This window comes from Miscanthus floridulus, chromosome 10, assembly GCF_019320115.1.
Source record: "Miscanthus floridulus cultivar M001 chromosome 10, ASM1932011v1, whole genome shotgun sequence".
Lineage (NCBI taxonomy): Eukaryota > Viridiplantae > Streptophyta > Magnoliopsida > Poales > Poaceae > Miscanthus > Miscanthus floridulus.
Window position 1 is genome coordinate 101350222 of NC_089589.1, and position 21306 is coordinate 101371527.

General features: G+C 48.6%; 1 long non-coding RNA gene across 1 annotated transcript; it reads right to left on the bottom strand.

Moving 5' to 3' along the window:
• Nucleotides 1-20114: 20114 nt before the first annotated feature.
• LOC136486903 (uncharacterized) lies at nucleotides 20115-21101 on the bottom strand. The gene is made up of 3 exons (XR_010767031.1): nucleotides 21028-21101; nucleotides 20631-20705; nucleotides 20115-20307 (listed from the first exon to the last, which is right to left on the bottom strand). It is a non-coding gene; the product is annotated as an uncharacterized lncRNA (long non-coding RNA).
• Between the last annotated feature and the right edge of the window lie 205 nt (nucleotides 21102-21306).

Below are 21306 nucleotides of genomic sequence, written 5' to 3' on the forward strand. Positions count from 1 at the left end.
ATCAACAGATCACAGGAGTAGGGTATTACGTCATACTGACGGCCTGAATCTATCTAACTCGTGTGTCTCTGTTGCCTTCTTAGTCTTGATTACACGCCTCTCTGCTGATCAATCTACCTTCGTGGGATACCCCTCGGAGGACTGCCGACGATATTCTGTCGATAGTTGGCGCGCCAGGTAGGGGTGTGCGTGTTGTTTCTATATCGAACAAGATGGTACGTTTCGCAGGCTCTTCGTCCCTCCCATAGCCCGGCCAGATCTTTACGGTCGGATCGATCTCATGATCATCAACACTGACGTAGTCGAAGAGCTCATCGAGCCGATGCAAATCGATTCTACGCTGATCACCCCAACACCTGCGACTACAGATCCGATCTCGGAACTGCCTCCGAGGTCGCCTTCATCGACAACTCGCCGCCCGCTTCCTCGCTACCAGAGGAGGCAGATCAACAACGACGATTTGATCGCATCCATCGATCAGGTTGGTCTGAAACTCACCGATTGCCTCTCCATCGCCGAATCGGCTCTGGACACTCTGGTTCAGCGCAGACCACCCTCCGATCCAGATCTGTCGGAGGCTGCTCGGAAAACTCTAGGGGTTGCGGCTCTGCTCTTCAGGCTGACCAATGTCGTCGCAGCCTACCAGGATGCCCTAAGGGGCAAGTTCGCCAACCAGGCTGGAGATGGCTAGCCTCCCGCCGACCAGATCGCCGACCAATCTCCGCCGGCTGTCCACATGCTGCACGTCGGCCGATGCTCCGGAGCATCTCTCCAAACCATCATGGAGGAGAATCCGGGCTCCGAGTCCCAGGGCTCTACGGAGACTGTCACCGAAACTACCACCGAACTACTTCCTCACCCTCCTTTCCGTGGCGACGCAATCTTCAACGTCAGCGTCGACAGCCCCTCGCGGGAAGGGGAAACCGAGGAGGACCGCGCCGCCCGTGTCAACAGGAATGCCAACCGTGTGCAGCACCGAGCAAACGAGGCTGCCCTTGCGTTGGCCGAGCAGCAGCTTGACTCGCAAGGAAGACCATGTCAACTCCAACGCAACCTCGACGACGAGTTTGTTCGTGTTGACGGCTATGACGTCTACAAGACCCCAAGCGCCAACCTGGCCATGGCCGCTAATGAGCTCGCCCGGCTCCCACAGACACCGGAGGTCGCCAAGGTCACCGCCATGCTTAAAGCGGCACACTGCCAGGTCAATGAGATCCGCCAGGATCAGAGACCTTCATACTCCACAAGCTTGATTTGCTGATCAGCCGCGCCAAGATCTGACCGCCGCCCAAGTCGCTTCACCGACCAGCACTATGACGATATGCAACCCCTCTAGGACGGAGCTAGGGGTAACCGCATTGAACATCACCACCAACACGACCAAGAGGTTGACCAGGATGTCCGAGTGCACCTCAACATTCTCTGAGATGCGCGACGACATATCGATGAACGCCGCTTCCGTCGCCATGAAGAAGTACGCCGCCGCCAGGAGTACGAGCAAGAGTATGCTAACCCGAACTAAGCTCTCGAGCCGCTCAACGCCGACAACGCTGCAGACGACGGCGCCGACAACCCCGAAGGCCCCCCAGCATTCACGAGGGCGCTCTGAACACTTCAATGGCCCTATGGTTTTAAAATCACTAGGGTCGAGCCCTACGAGGGAAGGATGAACCCAACACAGTGGCTATAGGCTTACGCCACTACTGTCCGCGCCGCTAGAGGAGACACCAGTGTCATGGTGAGCTATCTTCCCATCATGCTCATGCCAACCACCATGAACTGATTCACAAGCCTTGCCTCGGACTCCATCGGATCTAGGGAAGAGCTGAAAAAAGTTTTCACCGACAATTATATGGCTACGTGTACTCGGCCGAGCACCAAGCATGATCTCAACCGCATCTACCAGAAGCCGTCCGAGCTCCTCCGTAACTACATCAAATGCTTTTTTGAGATGAGGAATTCTATTCCCAACATCATGGAAGCTAAGGTCATTACCGCCTTCATCCGAGGACTTCATCACCGCGAGCTTCACTCCAAGTTCAACCGCAAGCCACCCACAGGGATTGGTGAGATGATCACGATTGCCAACTAGTACGCCGACGCTAAGGAAGCCCAGGTGCACTTCAATGAGGATGCGGGCACTCATCGCCCAACCCGTCGCTACGACGACTGCCCCGACGACCAACGCCACAATGACCGCCGCTGCGATGACCACAGTTACCATCGGGACAATAGCCGTGATCGGCCAGAAGGATCCAAGTTTGGTCAAAATTGCTGCCGCTGGGTAGACCACATCATCGCCGTCGTTAATGAACCTCGCGCCAAGCGCAACTACGACGAGCAGTACAAGAAGATCCTCGATGGCCCATGCCCTCTCCACAAGAACGCCAAGCATAAGATGAGGGACTGCCTCGGCTTGGCTAAGGAGTTCTAGGACAAAAAGCCAGACGACGACGCCAACGACGGAGCTAGAGGCCGCTAACCACCTAGGGGCAATAACAACGCCTTCTAGGATCACACAAGGTGGTCGCCACCATCTTCGAGGGCCTCTCCTCCACCAAGAGCAGAAGAGAACGGAAGCTCGCCGCCCGACGGGTGCTCGCCGTCACTATGGAAGACGCTGCCACAAACCCCAGCTATCGCCCTTGGTCCGAGGTCCCCATCACCTTCAGCAGGGCTGAACAGTGGGCAAACATCCCCTACATAGGGCATTTCCCCCTTGTCCTCGACGCAACCGTCTAGAAAGTGCTTTTCAGAAAAGTGCTCATCGACTGTGGGAGCGCTCTGAATCTCCTCTTTGCTGAAGCCCTAAAGGAGTTGGGCCTCGGGATAACAGATCTCACACACTCGGACTCCTCTTTCTAGGGTGTGGTACCTGATAGGGCATCTAAACTGCTTGGAGAGATCACCCTACTAGTACAGTTCGGCACGGCAAGCAACTACCGCATCGAGCACATCAACTTCTACGTCGCCGACTTCAACACCGCCTATCACGCCATACTTGGTCGGCCAGCTCTGGCCAAGTTCATTGCTGTACTGCACTACGCTTATCTGGTGCTGAAGATGCCTTCGCCTACAGGAGTCCTAGCCTTGTAGGCCAACCTCTCCATCGCCTACTTCAGTGAGACAGAGAGTCTTGCCCTCACCGAAGCCACCAACCTCTCCATCCAGATGGCCAGTGTGGTCATCGACGCCAAGATGGTGCCCGCCGATGACCTAGAGATCCCATCGCTGGAGCCTCCTCGCGCCTCCACCAGGTCCAAGGAAACCAAGGAGGTCGGCCTCGACCTTGATGACCCCTTCAAGACCGTGAAGATTAGGGCTCACCTCGACCCCAAATAGGAAAGCGCACTCGTCTCATTCCTACGTGCCAACGCGATGTGTTTGCTTGGAAACCTGCAGACATGCTGGGGGTACCACGGGAGAAGATCGAGCACTCCTTGAATGTCTCGCCGACCGCCAAACCGATCAAGCAGAAACTCCTATGATTCACGCCAGACAAGAAGGAGGCTATTAGGGTAGAAATAAAATGGCTCCTAGCTGTTGGATTCATAAAAGAAGTGTATCATCTTGAGTCGTTAGCAAACCATGTTCTTGTTCAAAAAAAGAATAAAGAATGGAGAATGTGTGTTGATTACACTGATCTTAACAAACATTGCCCTAAAGACCCCTTCAGTCTACCTCAGATAGACGAGGTTGTAGACTCCACCACTGACTACGAACTGCTCTCCTTCATTGACTGTTACTCCGGCTATGACCAGATCTCCCTCAAGGAATAGGACTAGATCAAGATGTCGTTCATCACGCCCTTCGGTGCATACTGCTACACCACCATGTCCTTCGGACTCCAGAACGCCGAGGCGACCTATCAAAGGGCCATCTAGATGTGCCTCGATCAACAGATCGGCCACAATGTCGAAGCTTACATCGACGATGTGGTCGTCAAATCTAAGACCACCGACAATCTTATCGCCGACCTCGAGGAAACATTCGCCAACCTGAAAAGGTACCGATGGAAGCTGAACCCTTCAAAGTGCATCTTTAGAGTTCCATCCGGTATACTCCTGGGCTACATCGTCAGCGCACATGGCATCGAACCCAACCCCGACAAGGTCTCCGCCATCACCAACATGAAACGACCAACATGCGTCAAGGATATACAGAAGCTTATAGGCTGCATGGCTGCTTTAAGCCATTTCATATCGTGGCTGGGCAAAAAGGGACTACCGTTCTTCAAACTCCTCAAGGCCTTCGAGCGCTTTTCCTGGTCGAAGGAGGTAGACACAGCTTTCGAGCAGCTCAAGTTGTTCCTCACAAAGCCTTCGATAATGATAGTGCCACGACCAGATGAAACTCTCTTGATCTACATCGCCGCCAATTCTCGCGTCATTAGCACAGCTATCATCGTCGAATGCGAGGAGGCTAGGCATGCCTATAAGGTGCAACGTCTGGTCTACTTCATCATCGAGGTCCTTAATGAGCCCAAAACTCATTATCCTTAGGTCCAAAAGCTGCTATATGCCATTCTGATTATGTCACGCAAGCTCCGCCACTACTTCGAGTATTACAAGATTGCCGTGGTCACCGAGTTCCCTCTGGGGGACATTCTCCGCAACAAAGAGGCCAACGGCCACATCATCAAGTGGGTTGTCGAGCTCAACACTTACTCCATCGAATTCCGAAGTAGGCCTACCATCAAGTCTCAGGCGCTCGCTGATTTCATCGCTGAGTGGACCGAGATCCAAGAGCCCATCGCCGCCACTTGCCCCGAGCACTGGGTGATGTACTTCGATGGCGCCCTCAACATCAACGGTGCTGGTGCGGGCATTCTGTTCATTACACCGACCAACGATAAGCTCCGATATGTTCTCCAAATACATTTTCCGGCCTCCAACAACGCCACTGAATATGAAGCATGTCTCCATGGACTCTGTATAGACATTAAGCTTGGCGTCAAACACCTCATAGTATATGGGGACTCCGCACTTGTCATCAACCAGCTCAACAAAGACTGGTCCTGCTCAAGTGAAAAGATGGACGCGTATTGCGCCGAAATTAGGAAGCTTGAAGGAAAATTCTACGGTATCGAGTACCATCATGTGGTATGAGATCAAAATCAGCTCGCTGACCACCTACCACAATTCCGCTGGGGGTCTTCATTCAAGATCTTCTGGCACCATCCATTAAGGAAGAGAAGGAAGTTCCCCCTATCGAGCAGTTGGTACTTACAGTACCTTCGCCGGCCGCCGATTGGAGGGAATATTTCATCAAGTACCTCACCAGTGCTGAAGTACCTGCTGACAAGACTGAAACTGAATGCCTAATTCGTCGAAGCAAGCATTACATGCTGGTGGATGGCAACTTGATGAGGAAAAGTGCCAAGGAAGGGATACTATAGAAATGCATCACCCAAGAAGAGGGAGTGAAGCTACTTCTCAAAATTCACTTTGGTTCCTACGACAATCATGCGACCTCGAGAAACCTGGTCGGCAAAGCTTTCTGAGCTAGTTTTTACTGGCCCACAGCCATCTCTAATGTAGAAGACCTCGTCTGACAGTGTGAAGGATGACAATTTTTCACCAAGCAAATACATGTGCCGGCACAAGAACTACAGACCATCCTAGCTTCCTGGCCTTTCGCATGCCGGGGACTAGACATGATCGGGCCTTTCAAGCAAGCGCCAGGTGATTTTCGGTACGTGTATGTCACCATCGACAAGTTCTCCAAGTGGATCGAGTATAAACCGCTTGTCTCGGCTACTACAAAGAAAGTTGTCGAGTTCTTCGAAGATATCAACCACAGATTCGGCCTCCCAAACAACATTATCACCGACCTTGGAACTATGTTTACTGGCCATCATTTTTGGGACTTCTACGAAGACCAATGCATCTCTATCAAATATGTCTCCATTGCCCATCCTAGAGCCAACGGCCAGGTTGAACGGACGAACAACATGATCCTTGATGCCCTCAAAAAGAGGCTATATCAGAAAGAAGAAAAGCATCTGGGCAGATGGCTCAAAGAGCTACCAGCTGTGGTCTGGGAACTGCGTACTCAAGCCAGTTGCAGCATCGGTGTGTCTCCATATTTCTTAGTCTACGGCTCAGAAGCCATACTACCAGCGAACGTTGCCTTTCGAGCACCTAGGGTGGAAAATTATGATGAAGAGCAAGCCACAGCTGTTCGGACAGAGGATGTCGATAGGGACGAGGAGGAATGCCTGATCACCTACATCCACATAGCCAAATACCTAGAGGGTTTGTGGAGGTACTATAATCGCAACATCAAAGGTTGTTCATTTGCTATCGGCGACCTCATTCTACACAGAAAGCAAAAAACCGAAGGGATGCATGAGCTCTCCTCCCCCTAGGAAGGGCCCTACATCATTAAAGAAGTTACCTGACCAGGGTCTTATTGCCTACGTGACTTGGACTGAATCAATATCCCCAATTCATGGCACATCGAGCACCTTATACGTTTCTATCCTTGAAATGCTCCAGATATGTATTCTCCACTCCATGATGAATAAAGTTTTGGTCACCATAATTTGTCTCCATTATTTCTCCATTACGATTTAATCTCCACTTACGGTCGTCGAGCTCTAAGCTACTCCATAATGAACTCCAATACGAAATCGCCATAATTGCTCCGCCACGTTTCTCCATATCTCCTACATGTGATCGCCATAAACACTCCGCCGCATTTCTCCATATCTCCGACATGTTTCGCCGACCACCGAACAACACATGTTCTGTTCTATGCTCTATGGAGAAGACCTAGTCTCCGATCTCTCTCTACACGTGCTATGAGCTCCGCGCTCTGCATTATGGGTGGTCGGCTACGGTTCCTTGGTCACGCCTGTTCCTCCTACATGTGCAGGGGCTCCATGCTCGATGTTATAGACTATGGGCTAGCCAAGGCTGAGAGCTCAGTGAAGAACTAGCTGCTCAGACGCCACTTATATTACGCATATCTCCAAGTTAATTCACCAACCGCCGAGCAACACATGTTCCGCTCTGATCTCTATGGAGAAGACCCAGTCTCCGATCTCTCCCTACACGTGCTACGGGCTCCACGCTCTACGTTATGGGTGGTCGGCTGTGGTTCCTTGGTCACACCTATTCCTCCTACACGTGCACGGGCTCCGCGCTCGACGTTATGGACTATGGGCTAGCTAAGGCCAAAGATTTCAGTAACGAACTAACTGCTCGGACGCTACTTATACTACGTATAATTGCGTTAGGGTTAATACTACAACGATTTCTTCACCGCAACACTACAAACTACATAAACATGCACATGTCAACATTTATACATACACATAAATGTCTGTCTACGCCCTTGCGCGTTTTAACTACTATATTCAGTTATTACAGCATACTCTCCGAGTAGATCACCGAGCTTTGCCATCGCCGTTCGTCTCACCAAACAAGTCTATGTCGCCAGCTAGCTTCTTCGCCGTGTCCTCCACCTCATCTCCAGCTACTGGCGCTCCACCTAGCCCATCCCTTTGGTGAATCCAGCACCTATCGCCTGAAGGTCAATGGCTGGGTAGTGGGATCGAAGCACCGCAAGGGCGTGAGTAATGGTGGTAATAATGGCATCGTGGTTGAAGCTCTTGAAGTTCTCCCATGCCGCCTTGCACCTCTTGATGATGGTGTCCGAACACAGCGGCCTGCCGTCGGGCTGAGGAACCGCCTCTAGGCCGACACAGTCGAGCACCGGTTTGACTCCGGCGACTACGGTGTCGAACTTGTCCCTTTGGGTCCTGGCCTCCTGCACCAACACATCAAACTGTACCTTGACCCGCTGACGGTAGTCTGCAAGCATCACAAGGTTCCATCAAGCAAGGAAACTACTTCAATAGTAACTCTGACTAGGAAGTACTCACCTTTTAGCTCCTTGGCCAGTTTGTCTGCTCGCCCTGACTCCTTCGCCTTGTCCTCTCAGAGTTGCTCAACAGCTTGGTGCAGCTAGCCAAGCTCCGCATCTTGCTCTACAAGCACAATAGTCAACACAAAAATATGGCTGTTCAACAATACAAAGCACATTTGCCGACACGCCATACCTGCTTTCTACTCGGATACGTTCCTAAGCTGCTCAGACTTCCGCTCCAGCTGCTCAGAAGCACTCGACAGCTGCTTAGAGACAGTGGCTAGCTACTCAGACTTGCCACGTAGCTGCTCGAACACGGTCGCCAGCTGCTTGGATAGGACACCCTTCTGGTACTCCAGGTCCCTCGCATTGGACTCAGCAAGGTCTCGCTCACGCTGGGCCCTCTAGATGTTTCTCTCCATAAGGTTCATTGCCTCCTTGAGTTTTTCATTCTCTTCGGCAAGGGGCTCCATCCTCTTTATTAGCTGGCGCCGTTGCTCGGCAGTCTGAGTTATCCCCTACAAAAACGCCAAGACTATAAAGAAGAACAATCTCCAACGTCAAAGATAAACATTACAGATGCAGTACTGACCCTAATTTGTTTCATCACTCTAGCATGGGCGGACTCTAGTCTCCTCAGCTCCCTAGTGGTGTCCTCCTCCTCAACAACCAGCACCTCATCGCCACGTCTGCGGAGGATTCGGATAGCTTGGGGTCGAGATTCCTCATGTTTAATCTCTTCCACCTCATCCTCCTCTGCTGCGGCTGGAGGCACCACCAGGGGGCTCCGTGGCTGGACAGCGGGTCCGACCACGCCCTGTGATGCCTCGAGGGGCGCTGTTTGCTCCTCGAGCGCCACCGGCTTCGCCGCCCTAGACTCAGGCACATCACCAGCATCTCCAGCCTCCGTTCCTAAAGAACCGGTGGCTTCCGTAGTTGCCCAGAGCACCATCGCCGACCCATCCACCGTCGACGCCAGCCTCTCACCGCCACCAAGACCATCAGTAGCGGTGGCTAACTCCTCCACTGACTACCGAGCACCGAGGACTCTGGGACAGGAGCCACCAGCATTGCCTCTGCCTCGAGACCAGCCCCTGGCTATTCGTCAATCTGGACAGGCGGGGTTAGATCCTCCGTATGCCTCATGCTGCATCAGATCAACTTGTTAGTCACCAAAAAAGGATAAGGATATGACAACAAAATAACTCTAAGACAAGGGTACTTACGTAGCGGCTTTTTGGTAGATTTTTCTGAACCGGCGCTGCCTACCTGAGCCCCCAGCCATGGCCTTGGGGTTGATTCCTATGTCTTGGGGTGGAGGTCTCGTGGTCTCTACCATCGACCTCTCCTTCGCCAGCTGCTCCAGAACTTCCCTCGCCTACTGCTCGAGGACTCCCTCCGTCCGCCACTCCGGAACTCCCCTTGCCTGTTGCTCGGGGACTCCCTCTGCCCGCCGCTCCAGAACTCCCCTTGCCTGTTGCTCGAGGACTCCCTTCACTTGCTTCTCGGGGACTCCCATCGCCTGCTATTGGGGGACTCCCTCCTTTCCCTTCGATTCTTCCTCCGCACACGTGCTGCGCAGAGGCGCCTTCGTGCTCAGTGGAGGAGCCACTGGAACTTCATCGTCATCTGACCACTCAGACATCGCGATACTCCATGTCCGAGTGGTCTGGTCACCGCCAAGTGAGATGTCGCTCGGTTTGAGGGGAGTGACACCTGCCATCTTTCTCTTCTTCTGGGACGGCTCGTCTGCCGCTGCCAACTTCCCCCAGACTTTCTCTAACACCGGGGATGGACTCTCCAACAAGATGCTGATGGCTCCCTCCTGAGGCTACATTGATGGTCGGACATCTAGTGCCTATGGCCAATCGCCCCTTGGCACGCCCAAGAAGTACACCGCTCTTTCCTGCGAATGGATCTTTGCATAAGTGAATCAGTCCACTGCTCGGTAATGACAAAAGATAAAAAGCATCAGGAACTCACAATTGAGATATATACCTGAGGAGGCAGATTTTGGTAGTGAAAGGGTCTCGTCTACGTCCTCTCCCAGGTAACTGGAGCGAATAGCTCTGTGGCCCGCTCCTGCACAACGTCCCTCGACAACATCTCCGTCCTCTCTCAGGTACCGTCAGTCTCCCCTTTGAAATCAAAGGCTGCGTGGGCCCTCTCCTTGCAGTGCTGGACGCGACGCACTATGAAGCTCGTCGCCACCAGTCCACCGTTGGTCTTCACGCCCTTTATTAAGCCAAGGAACTCCCTCACTTGCTCCATGTCAGCACTATTGGGTTTCTCCGACCAGCTCTTTTGGCTTTCTGGGATGTGGTCGACGTCGTAGCAGATTGCAATGTGGCTCTGCTTCATGTAGAACCACCTGGCGTTCCACCCCTTCAGCGAAGTATTTAGCGGTACAGTGATGTACTCGCTCGCCATCCCATCCCGGAGTTGCAGATATACGCCGCCGACCACCTTGGAACCACCGCTGCCTTTCTTCTTCAACCAGAATAGGTGTCTAAAGAGGTTGAAGTGCGAAAGAATCCCCAGATATGCTTCGTAGAAGTGGATAAGGATCAAGATGTGCAAGATGGTGTTTGGGTAGAGATTGCACAGACTAATCACCAGAACTCCAACAGATTCCTCAGGAATGGATGAACAGGAAATCCAAATCCACGCTAGAAAAAATCCTCAAACACCACTACTTCATCAGTGTGAGACAATGGGAGGGCTCACTGCTGGCTAGCCGCCATCTGGCGGTGACGCGGTCAGGAAGAACGCCCACCTCCACCAATCTATTGAGCTCCGCCTCCCCCATGCGAGACGGCACCCACTCTTCGTCACGGTTGGCCCTGACGCTCGCCTTCTTTGGGCTCGCCTTCTTTGGGTTCGCAGCTCCCCTCTTAGGCGCCATCTCTCGGATACGGATGGAGACTGGCAGCAGAAGCGCGTGTGGATGTGAATATGGAAATGCGAGGGCTGAGGAGGAAGATGAAATGGCAAAATGGCAAAGGTGGGAGCGCAGGGTGCGGCGCCACAGTTATAAAGCACTCCCCCACCCTTTCACATTTGAGGGTTTTTGGGAAACCGCTTCCACAATTTACGCCTCTCCGAATTCTCTGCAACAGCAAGGTGGGCCGTTACATGGGCTTTCGCACGACTACAGACCGTATCGCCGATTTATCTCCGCAATTTGTTATGGCTCGCCGAATATTCGCTGACTTCTCCGCCAACAGTTACGGCTCAGTAATTACTACTGTACAGCCGTTACTCTGGTATTTTCTCCATGATTTGTTTTCTCCAAGATTTCCTCTTGTGGCTCGAGGACTGCGTCAACATTACATTTCAGTTCCTCACCACATTGGGGATTTTTTCTTTAGTTGACTACTGTTTCTGACCCTGGTACCACGTGACCACGTCACCTACTGTCAGGCTCGGGGACTAAGTGGGCACACTTCACCTTGCGGTGAGTGTGTTTGCTTTAATCTAGAATACTCCGCGCCTCTTGAAGCGGAAGAAGATTATCTCCCTTTCTCGTGGTCAGACTCTAAGTGGGCACACTTGGTCCACTACGAAGAAATTTTCGATTCTGAACTTGAGCTCCTTACACCCTTATGGCAAGCCATACTTGGGTTACACTGCTCGACAACGGTCCACACTGCTCGGCGATGGCTCACGCTGCTCGTCGACGGTTCATGCTGCTCGGCAACTGCTCACAACTGCTCGGCAACTCATCACGGTGGTCGGACCATGAGTCTGACTGCTCGGCTTTGTTTGTACCTACTCGGACAAGCTCAAGATGGCGTTGCACAATGGGTACAAGGCGCTCGGAGACTAGCTGTATGGAGTACGACCCTAGATACCCATGACAGACCACATGGGCTGTGCCCCCAGGGGCGGCCCAGCCCACAAGATGAGGCCTTATGGGGCACGACTCTGCTTGGCGCTTCTCGCAAGACACCGGGAAGATATCCTGAAGATACTACGAGATCTGTTAGGATACGTATGATCCCATGATTCCTGTAATCTATTATTACTTTCCGGCTATCTCTCAGATCTAACCGACTTGTAACCCTGCCCCCCGGACTATATAAGGCGGGCAAGGACCCCCTCCAAACTCACGCAATATCATACGATAGCCAATACAAACCAACAGACCACAGGAGTAGGGTATTACGTCATACTGACGGCCTAAACCTATCTAACTCGTGTGTCTCTGTTACCTTCTTGTTCTTGATTACACGCCTCTCTGCCGATCAATATACCTTTGTGGGATACCCCTCGAAGGACTGCCGATGATATTTTATCGACACGTCCACCCCAATCCCACGCCGCAACCTAACTCACCTCATCTGTCGTGGCTATGGTGTTCATCGCACCACCACCACCCCCGTGCCACCAAGAGGAGGTCGCCACTGGTGCGCCTGCGCTTGGGTGTATGCTAGGCCGTTGTTCTCAACGTCTCGTTGACCTGAGCTTGCTAGCTAGTGCAGTTCCTCACTAGGTAGGTCGTGGCTTCTGGCGACACCATGATTTAAGTGTTTCAAATGTTCTGGATAGATGTTTCAAGTGTTTCATCTGTTTGTTGCAAAAATAGATCTAGGATGTTGCATATGTTGCAATGACAATATACACATGTTGCAAACGTATGTTTTGAGCGTTTCAGGTGCTTTAGACGTATGTATCAAGTGTTTCATCTGAATGTTGCATAGTAGATCTAGATGTTGCAAGCGTTTGTTGCAAGTGTTTTAGGTGTTAGATACGTATGTTGCAGTTGTTTCATCTGGATATTGCATATGTTTTGCAATTGCTACACACATGTTTTCAAGTGTTTTAGGTGTTTTTGCAAGTGTTTCAAACGTATGTTGCAAGTGTTTTAGCTGTTTTGGACATATGTTGTAAGTGTTTCATTTGGATGTTTCAAAAGTAGATTGGGATGCTCCACATGTTGCAATGTGCCCCACCTGCCAGAACCTCTTGTTGCAGTTGCTGGGGCATCGTGCATGTGCGTGGGGAGCGGAGGGATTGAGCACTGCTCAGTGACGGGCAGGGGAAGCAGAGGAAGATGGCGGCAGGGGCGCAGGCGGTCCCCGCGTGTGCGCGGGAAGCAGAGGAGAGCGCTAGCGCAACAGGCATGGAGGGGAGCAGCGTAGTAGGGAAGCGCTTGGAGCGGCGGGGAAGGGAGGGGCGTGGGAATTAAAGCAGGAAGCATGGGGAGTGGCACGGGTTGTCCCCTGCCTGTGCGTGCAGCAGGCGCTGGTGCGAGCGTGTAGCAGGCCCAGGTGTCCGAACGCACTCGTCCGTCTAGATGTCCGGGCGCTAGCAGTGCCGTATTACTTTGCCCCATTCAGCCTTGCCTTGCAACATATAGATTGCTGTGTGAGCTTCAATTTGGGTTAGTTGGATTGATTATAACTTCTAGCATTGGTTAGTTTTAGATGATCACAGGGCTGCCTCAAGCAAAATAAGATCTTGGATACCGTAGAGGGAATCATGAAATTGAAGTTCTCATAACAGCCCTTCCGAATATTGCCCTGGCTCTCCCGAGGTCACAAAGACTTAAACACACTTGGAGGCCTTATTATCACCTATTAGGCTACTAACAAGCTCAAACAAACATGGCGATAGTATATATACAAACTTTGAGAATAATTCGTTATATATGCCATCAAATAAACCATAATGTTTTTTCTAGACCGAAGCGGTGGGTCGTCTAACAACAGCAAATGGAAAAAAAACGAGATAGAGATGAAAGATACTTTTGATTTTCTTCTTCCGTCCCCCTCCCCATCTTATTCAGGGGGGGGGGCTTTATAGCTCTTTTTTTTTACAAATGCGAGGCCCATAATGGCCCCATAAAATCAGCATATGGCATATATACATCAAAAGAAATTTCTCAAAAAAATATACATGAAAAGAAAATAATTATTCTAATAAATGTATAAAACAAAAGGATTTTTAATTATAGAGAGGCTAGCGCCTAGACAGTCCGGCCCAAGGATGTGTCTGGACGCGCACCTCCCACCCAGCCTGTAATGCTATCTGATTTCACCCGTCCGATCAACCCCACAAAAGAAAACGATTGGAGCCCTGGAGCACGTCTATCCCGTGTATCAGAACAGAGCGCGCACGCGCGTCACTCACAGTGGCTTGTTCCCGCTGCCCACGCTACTCCCCCCCCCCCAACGCCGTGCCCGCACATGGGAAACCACGTGGATCCCAGTCACCTGCCCGCCCTTGGATGCACGTCGTGGATGTGCCTGCCGGCCTTAGGCGCCCACACGGTGACCCATGGCGGCGCCCAGCAGCTGCAGTAGGCAACTATGGCAGGTGGGTCCCTATTATAACGTGTGCAACACCAGATCTACTTTTGCAACATCCAAATGAAACACTTTTAACATGCATCTAGAATAGCTGAAACACTTACAACATACGTCTAAAACACTTACAAAACACCTAAAAATACGAACATGTGTGTAGCCGTTGCAAATATATATATGCAACATCCAAAGAAATACTTGCAACATACGTACGAAACACCTGAAACACTTGAAACATACGCTTGTAACATACATGTATCTGCAACATCTAGATCTACTTTTGCAACATCCAGATAAAACACTTGAAACATACGTTTGAAGCAACTGAAACGCTTGAAACATACGCTTACAATGTTTTAAGGCGTATGTTTTAAGTGTTCGAGTCATCAACATAGAGTAGAATACACATTGAAAATACTAATACAATGCTAGCTTAAGAAAAAAATATAAAACTTATTCTGAATAAAACAAATTTTAAGTTTCATATAATAATGTATAAACCATAGCCATCACTTACCCACAATCAAATCGAAAGAAGAATAATGATTTTCTAGAAAATAAAGAAATTCTATTTTGGTCTCTCTGATCCATCCGGTTTGGGTACGAGCCCGAGCCCGAAGAATTCAATCTTTTTGGCGTAGGCTGGGTCCTCCCCACTTGTAGAGCTATCACGTCCACCTCGTGCTCGCTGTACTCGTACGGCCTCTTCCTCGACGACCTTGTCAGCCCGCCGCCGCCGCCGCTGTCTCGCCTTTGTTCATCATACCATCTAGCTCCGGTCTCTAGATTCAAAAAAAAAAAAAAAAGGAAAAAAAACTAGCTCCGGTCTCTCTTCGTTCCAGCCGCCAACGAGGTGTTACTACCCTGCGCGGCCGCGCTCCATCTCCTAGCTGCAGTTTACGGCAAAGCTCCTGATTCTGATCGATGGCTATCTTAATTAATCTGGATCTCTTGTTGCTAATCGGTACTGCTGTCGTCGTGCCATGATCGACACTCGGTCGTGCCATGTTCATATCACTGCTACAAAAATTGATTTTTAACAACACATCTATTTTTAGTAGAGGGCCTCTACGTAGAACCATCTCTAAAAATGGTTTTTGAAACGACCTACCTCAATAACTCTATTTTTACATGTGACCGAAATTTTTAGTTGTCTATGAAATACGGCGCGGCTAGCGCCCCGACGTCCGGACGCTAGCCCCCATCCGGACGCCCAGCCCTGCCTGATGCGCATACTGCTGTTTCCTACCCCGCCTGCTTCACACGCATGCTGCCTTGCACGCGCCCGCATGGTTCTGCTACACGCGCCTGCATCCGCGTGCGCTCGCTTCCCGTGCATACTAATGAAAACACTTACAACATGAAACACTTAATGCAACATATATCTGAAACAGGTGAAACATACGTTTGTAACATATGTGTATAGCCACTGCAACATATGCAATATCAAGATAAAACACTTACAACATACTTCTGAAACAGCTGAAACGTTTGAAACATACACTTGCAACATATCTGTATAGCATTGCAAGATATGCAACTTCTAGATCAAAACACTTACAACTTACAACATGAAAACACTTGCTACAATATAAGACTGAAACAGATGAAACATTTCAAACATACTCTTGCAACATATGTGTGAAACATATGCAACATCTAGATCAAAACGCTTGCAAACATACATCTGAAACATTTTGAACAAACGCTTGCAACATTCATCTGAAACACTTGCAACATGTGCAACATCCCGATCTACTGTTGCAACATTCATATGAAACACTTGCAACATACCTCTAAAACATTTGAAAACTTGAAAATATACGCTTGCAACATACGCTCTCAGCGTAGCACAACATCTGCTTGCTGCTTGGGAGAATGGAGGCTTGCTGGCGTGTGGAGTTCACCGGAGATAGCAGCAAGGAGGACACGACAAGGAGGCAACACCCGCACGATTGGGAGAGGGAGCCAGATCCGCCGGGGAGCCACTTGTGCCGGCCTTGCCGTGCTGGTCCGCCCTTGACTAGGGCCATCGGCGCCATTGCGCCACCGTGTCGAGGGCCGCTCGAGCCTCCCCGTCGTGGCCTGCTCACACGCCGAGGCCACTGCGCCGCCATGCCGGGGACGCTCGCCCACATGCATAGAGAGAGAGAGAGAGGAAGGGAGGGAGTACCGCTAGAGGCACGAGAGAGAGGAGCGGTGGGCGATAACGTATGCATGCAGACGTAGGCAGGTCAGGGTCGCGTCACAGGCACGGGCGGGCAAGGTACAGGTACAGGCGTGCACAGGTCAGGTCCAGGTACAGGCACAAGCGGGGTACAGGTACAAGCGTGGGCAGGTCTGGCTCCTCTGGCCGGATGTCCTCATCCTTGTTGGAAATAGCCCTATTTTGAGAGGTGGCTAGATCTAGAGCCATCCCTAGAAACAGGTGCAGCATAGCAAAATTCATAATTTTTTCAAATGAAGTCAGATAAACACAAACTTTAGAGATCTACGTCTTTGTAGTTGACTTGTTTTTGAAATAATTTAGATCCTACAAATTTTGTGTAAAGTTCTCACATTTTGAAATTCATATTTTTGAAATTTTCAAATAACCTCAGATGAAGAAATGACTAAAACTAAAGTTATAGACCACAAAAAGATCTAAAACATTACAATAGATCATATTTTCATTTGAAATATTTTATGGTCCTCATATTTTAAAATTCAAAATTTTTGAACAACCTCACATGAAGAAATGACAAAAACCAAAGTCGTAGATCTCAAAGAGCAATGCACCTTCCTTGTTGATAACTTTTTCATTTGAATCATTTGTCCAAAAAAAATTCTGCTTGGATTTCTCATATTTTGAAATTCAAAATGTTCAACCAACCTCCAATGTAGAAACAACGTCTACATGTAACCTCTCACTCTCTAGATGGATAGATAGATTTAGGTATATAGATATACTATACTATGTTTTTAATTATTACTGTCTGTAATTAAATATTATTATTTAAATGGATTGCGCTCCTAAATAAACACCTAGACACTGAAATAAAGAATACATACAAGCATACTAATAATCTCTTCTCTTCCTTCCACATGGCGATAGTCAAGAGCAAAGCGACTAGGATTATGTACCTGACTGCTGCTATTTTTTTCTTTCTTGCGATCATGTCGACTTTCTTGCGATCATGTCGACCACCTTTCCATCCAGTTTTTTTCAACCTGGGAACGCATGTAAATACTAAATACCCCTCTTTTACTTACACGTACTAGATTATCTTTTAGACATGTCCGTATATTAAATAGGTGAACAAACTCGTTTGATTTCCATTATGTTGCTCATCATCAGCGCCGCAGTCGCCATCGTTACGTTGCTTTGGTATGGAAAAGTGTGACAGGAAGCACTGCAAAGTCGAGTGTGCAAATATGGACTTCCCGCGTAAAGGTGCCTACTGCGAATCCAAGGTCCAATGCTGCTGCAAATATCGTTAATTAAGCATTGTAATGCATGTATTTGTTTGGTGCAAAATTAATAATTATAAATATCAGGTGATTTTTTTCCCAGGTTGGGCTGCGGGATTTTTAAAATAATTTTAAATGATTTCTCTGTGATGAAAGAAATTGTAAAAGGAATCCAATTTGAGTGGAATTTCAATGATGAAAAAAGAGGGCTAATATATGTGGGCTAATTTTTTATTTTAGTCTTTAATTAGTTGTTAGCAACTAGCTAGCCAACCATAATTGATTTGGGCTAATTTTTAGTCCAGCTCTGCACGTGGAACGAGTCTGCATAGTGTAGCACCTCTCGTGGACTTTCGTCCCCGCTTTGTATAAAAGGGTTAATCCGGAGGTACTATGTTTGGAACAACAAGGATTATAAGCTGGCCCTCACCCTAACTTCCAAGGTGGTACTAAACCCATCAACCACAACCACACATGCGTACATGTTGAGCGTCTGCATTGTACTGTATAATTCTAAAAAAAAAAACCACAACCACACATGAGCCACTTATGCCACATGAGCCAAATTCACAATTACTAGGAGGACCAAAAAAAATCATGTGTTACATGAGCCACTATATGCTACTAATGAGCTGGGGTGTTACATCATGTGTATCTAAAGATGCCCTAATATAAGTCCATGATAACGATGACTCTTAGGATGACAAAAAAAAATCCATGATGCAATGATTTCATTATTCATCACATGCAACTAAAGTGCCACCACCATTGGTAATAAGTTATGATGTCCTTAAAAAAAGTGTAGCTTGGTAGAGAAGTGGAGGTTTGGATGAGCGGATAGCTTTGACTCGGTATTTTTTAAATATAAGTCAACGGGGCAAATAGGATACACAGAGTGCATACACTAACAACACATGACAAATGCATGTCATTATTCACCGATTAACACTACTACCAAGTGGTTGTACTTCGATGACCTCTATTCCAGAGGCAACTATTGAATTTTGGAGCACATCTAGGATCAATTGACGTCCGCTAACACCCATTAAGGCAAGGAAGCCTCATAGGAGGGAGGGACAGCAATAGGAGAACAAGGAGATCCAAGCAAGGGGATCATGGCCTCGCAACCTAGCATTTGATGAGACAATGCAATCAAGAATTATGGATGACGTTGGAGCAAGGACACTGATAGCGAGATACATGCCAGATAGTAACTTATGCAAACATTAGGGGTTTTGATCACCGAAGGTGGTCTTAGACGACCGTGTAAAGGATGAACATCCACGATTGTAGGTGGACTCCAAATGCCATATGCCTCTAGAAAAGGAATGTCATGAACGATGCCACCGTCGCACATCTGAGGACATCGAATTGGTTTTTCACCAGTGGCAAGGTGGCAAGTGGTTCTTTGATGATGCCTCAAAAGACGAACATGACACCGGAGGACACCACCATCGCCAGCACTGGCTATGATTCGGGCAAGACTTTCGCCAAAAAGATACCATGATGGCCAAGCACCCACGATGAACCACACATGGCTATGGCCGCTGGCACCAGCACAACAGCTGCCACACACCTGTTGCTATTACCGGCGTGTTGTTGACTATGCCTACACAGGATCCTTAGGTCGTCCTAGGAGCACGACCCGACAGCAGCCAAGCAGTAGGGCCGCTATGACATAGCTTGCCGCTCGAGGACCGACTGCGAGTCGATCTGGCGCAGATCCCCAACACCAGTGTGGCCACGAGGAGTTGCCCACACCCGGGCTGCACCCTACCTACAGCTCGTTGGGGGACATGACCTTGTGGTGGTCGCCGGCGTCTATGCTACTCGGTATGTTGATCAGATGGCTATCAAATTGAGATGATATGTTTGCTCAACGTAGTTATAGATTTGTATCAGCTAAACACTTGCAGAGCCTCTATCTAATATCTCTACTATATGAAGAGAGAAGTGTGTTCATCTGCCATCGGTAGTTTTCATCAGACTTTCGTCCGACTACGCCCCAAGCCTCACGCCCCCAGTCGCACGTCCCACCTCTTCGACCCCCACGTCGCTGCGCACAACCAAATTCATGGGAAGGAAAAAAAGGAAGCCCACGCGCGTTGATCCACTATCACCTTCCACTGCTGGAAACAGGCAAAGACCAAAAAAACACTCGGCAAAGGCTTTGCCGAGTGTAACATTCGACAAACAACATACGACATCTATAGTGTCGTCAAACAGCTATTTGCTGAGTGTTTTTTATTGCGCACTCGACAAATGGTTTGCCGAGTGTCAAATTTGACACTCGGCAAAAAAAGTGGTTTGCCGAGTGTTTTTCCAAAATACACTCGGCAAAAGATTATTTTTTGCCGAGTGTTTTTGGGAATTACACTCGGCAAACCTATTTTCCAAAGAAAAAAATAATTTTTTTCTCAGCATACCATTGTTGTTTGCCGAGTGTTTTTGGGAATTACACTCGGCAAACCTATTTTCCAAAGAAAAAAATAATTTTTTTCTCAGCATACCATTGTTGTTTGCCGAGTGTTTTTAGGAATTACACTCGACAAACCTATTTTCCAAAGAAAAAATAATTAGGAATTACACTCGCCAGCTGTCATCTGTGTGCTGTTTGTAGTAGCGCAAGAACAGGCTCTCTTTGGTCATATTGTTCCAAGTCAATGGAAAACTGCAAGAGGCATGAAACTTTTATTAGCAGCCAAATTCCAAGCAATCCAAAAATAGATCACACACAAGTGAGAAATTGGCTCTTCAAAACAAGCTGCTATCACTTCCCAATTCGCTATCACACATGACAATTTTCAATACATTGACAGTTTCATGCTAATTAGAGAATAATTTGCAAGCAGCCAACCAAACAAACAACTGAAGGTCTGCCAGGAGATCCACTTCACTGACTCTAGCAGATATAAGTCCAGGAGAAGAAATATAGAATTTATACAATTCTATCATTATCTCTCAGAATTTTACACGCCGTGCACTGAGATTTACCTTAAGGAGGAAAACAGCTTGCGTACTGCTTCAAAGAAATCGGCTGCTTTGTCAACATTGATATCCAGTTGGTAGCTACAACATGAGAAAACAAAAGAACCAATTGTCAGCTTTATGATTATACAAATAAGAAAGAGTGACTGCAGCTACCATCTTCCTGCACATTCATACTATTGTGATCAAGAAGAGTGATTGCAGCTACCATCTTCCTGCACATCTACAACTAATTTAAGTTTGCTTGCTGCACATTCACACTACTGTGATCAAGATAGACAATCGAGAGTAGCAAACCCTTTCCAAAGATCAAGCAGAATAACTACAGCTTATAAATATGGACCATAACAACAAGAATCTGTCTAAAGCAAGCAAAAGAACAGCAAGAATCTGAGTTAGTTACCCTTCTGACAAACATCAACTTTGGATCAGGATTGACATAGAAACTACCCTTCCGCCATAAGCCTCACGCTTAAGCTGCACGAGCTCCTCCTGCTCCCAACATCCACATAGGAAAATGCAAAAACAAATCTTAGTTACCTTTGTAATCAAGAAGAAAACATCTTAATGGCAATTGATGGTACTGGTTCATATATAATTTTTTTTTGCTTAGGCTAGCACATTTCTGACTCCAAACTAGCTCTATTGCTCTGGAAAGCACATTTCTAACTCCAAACTATGG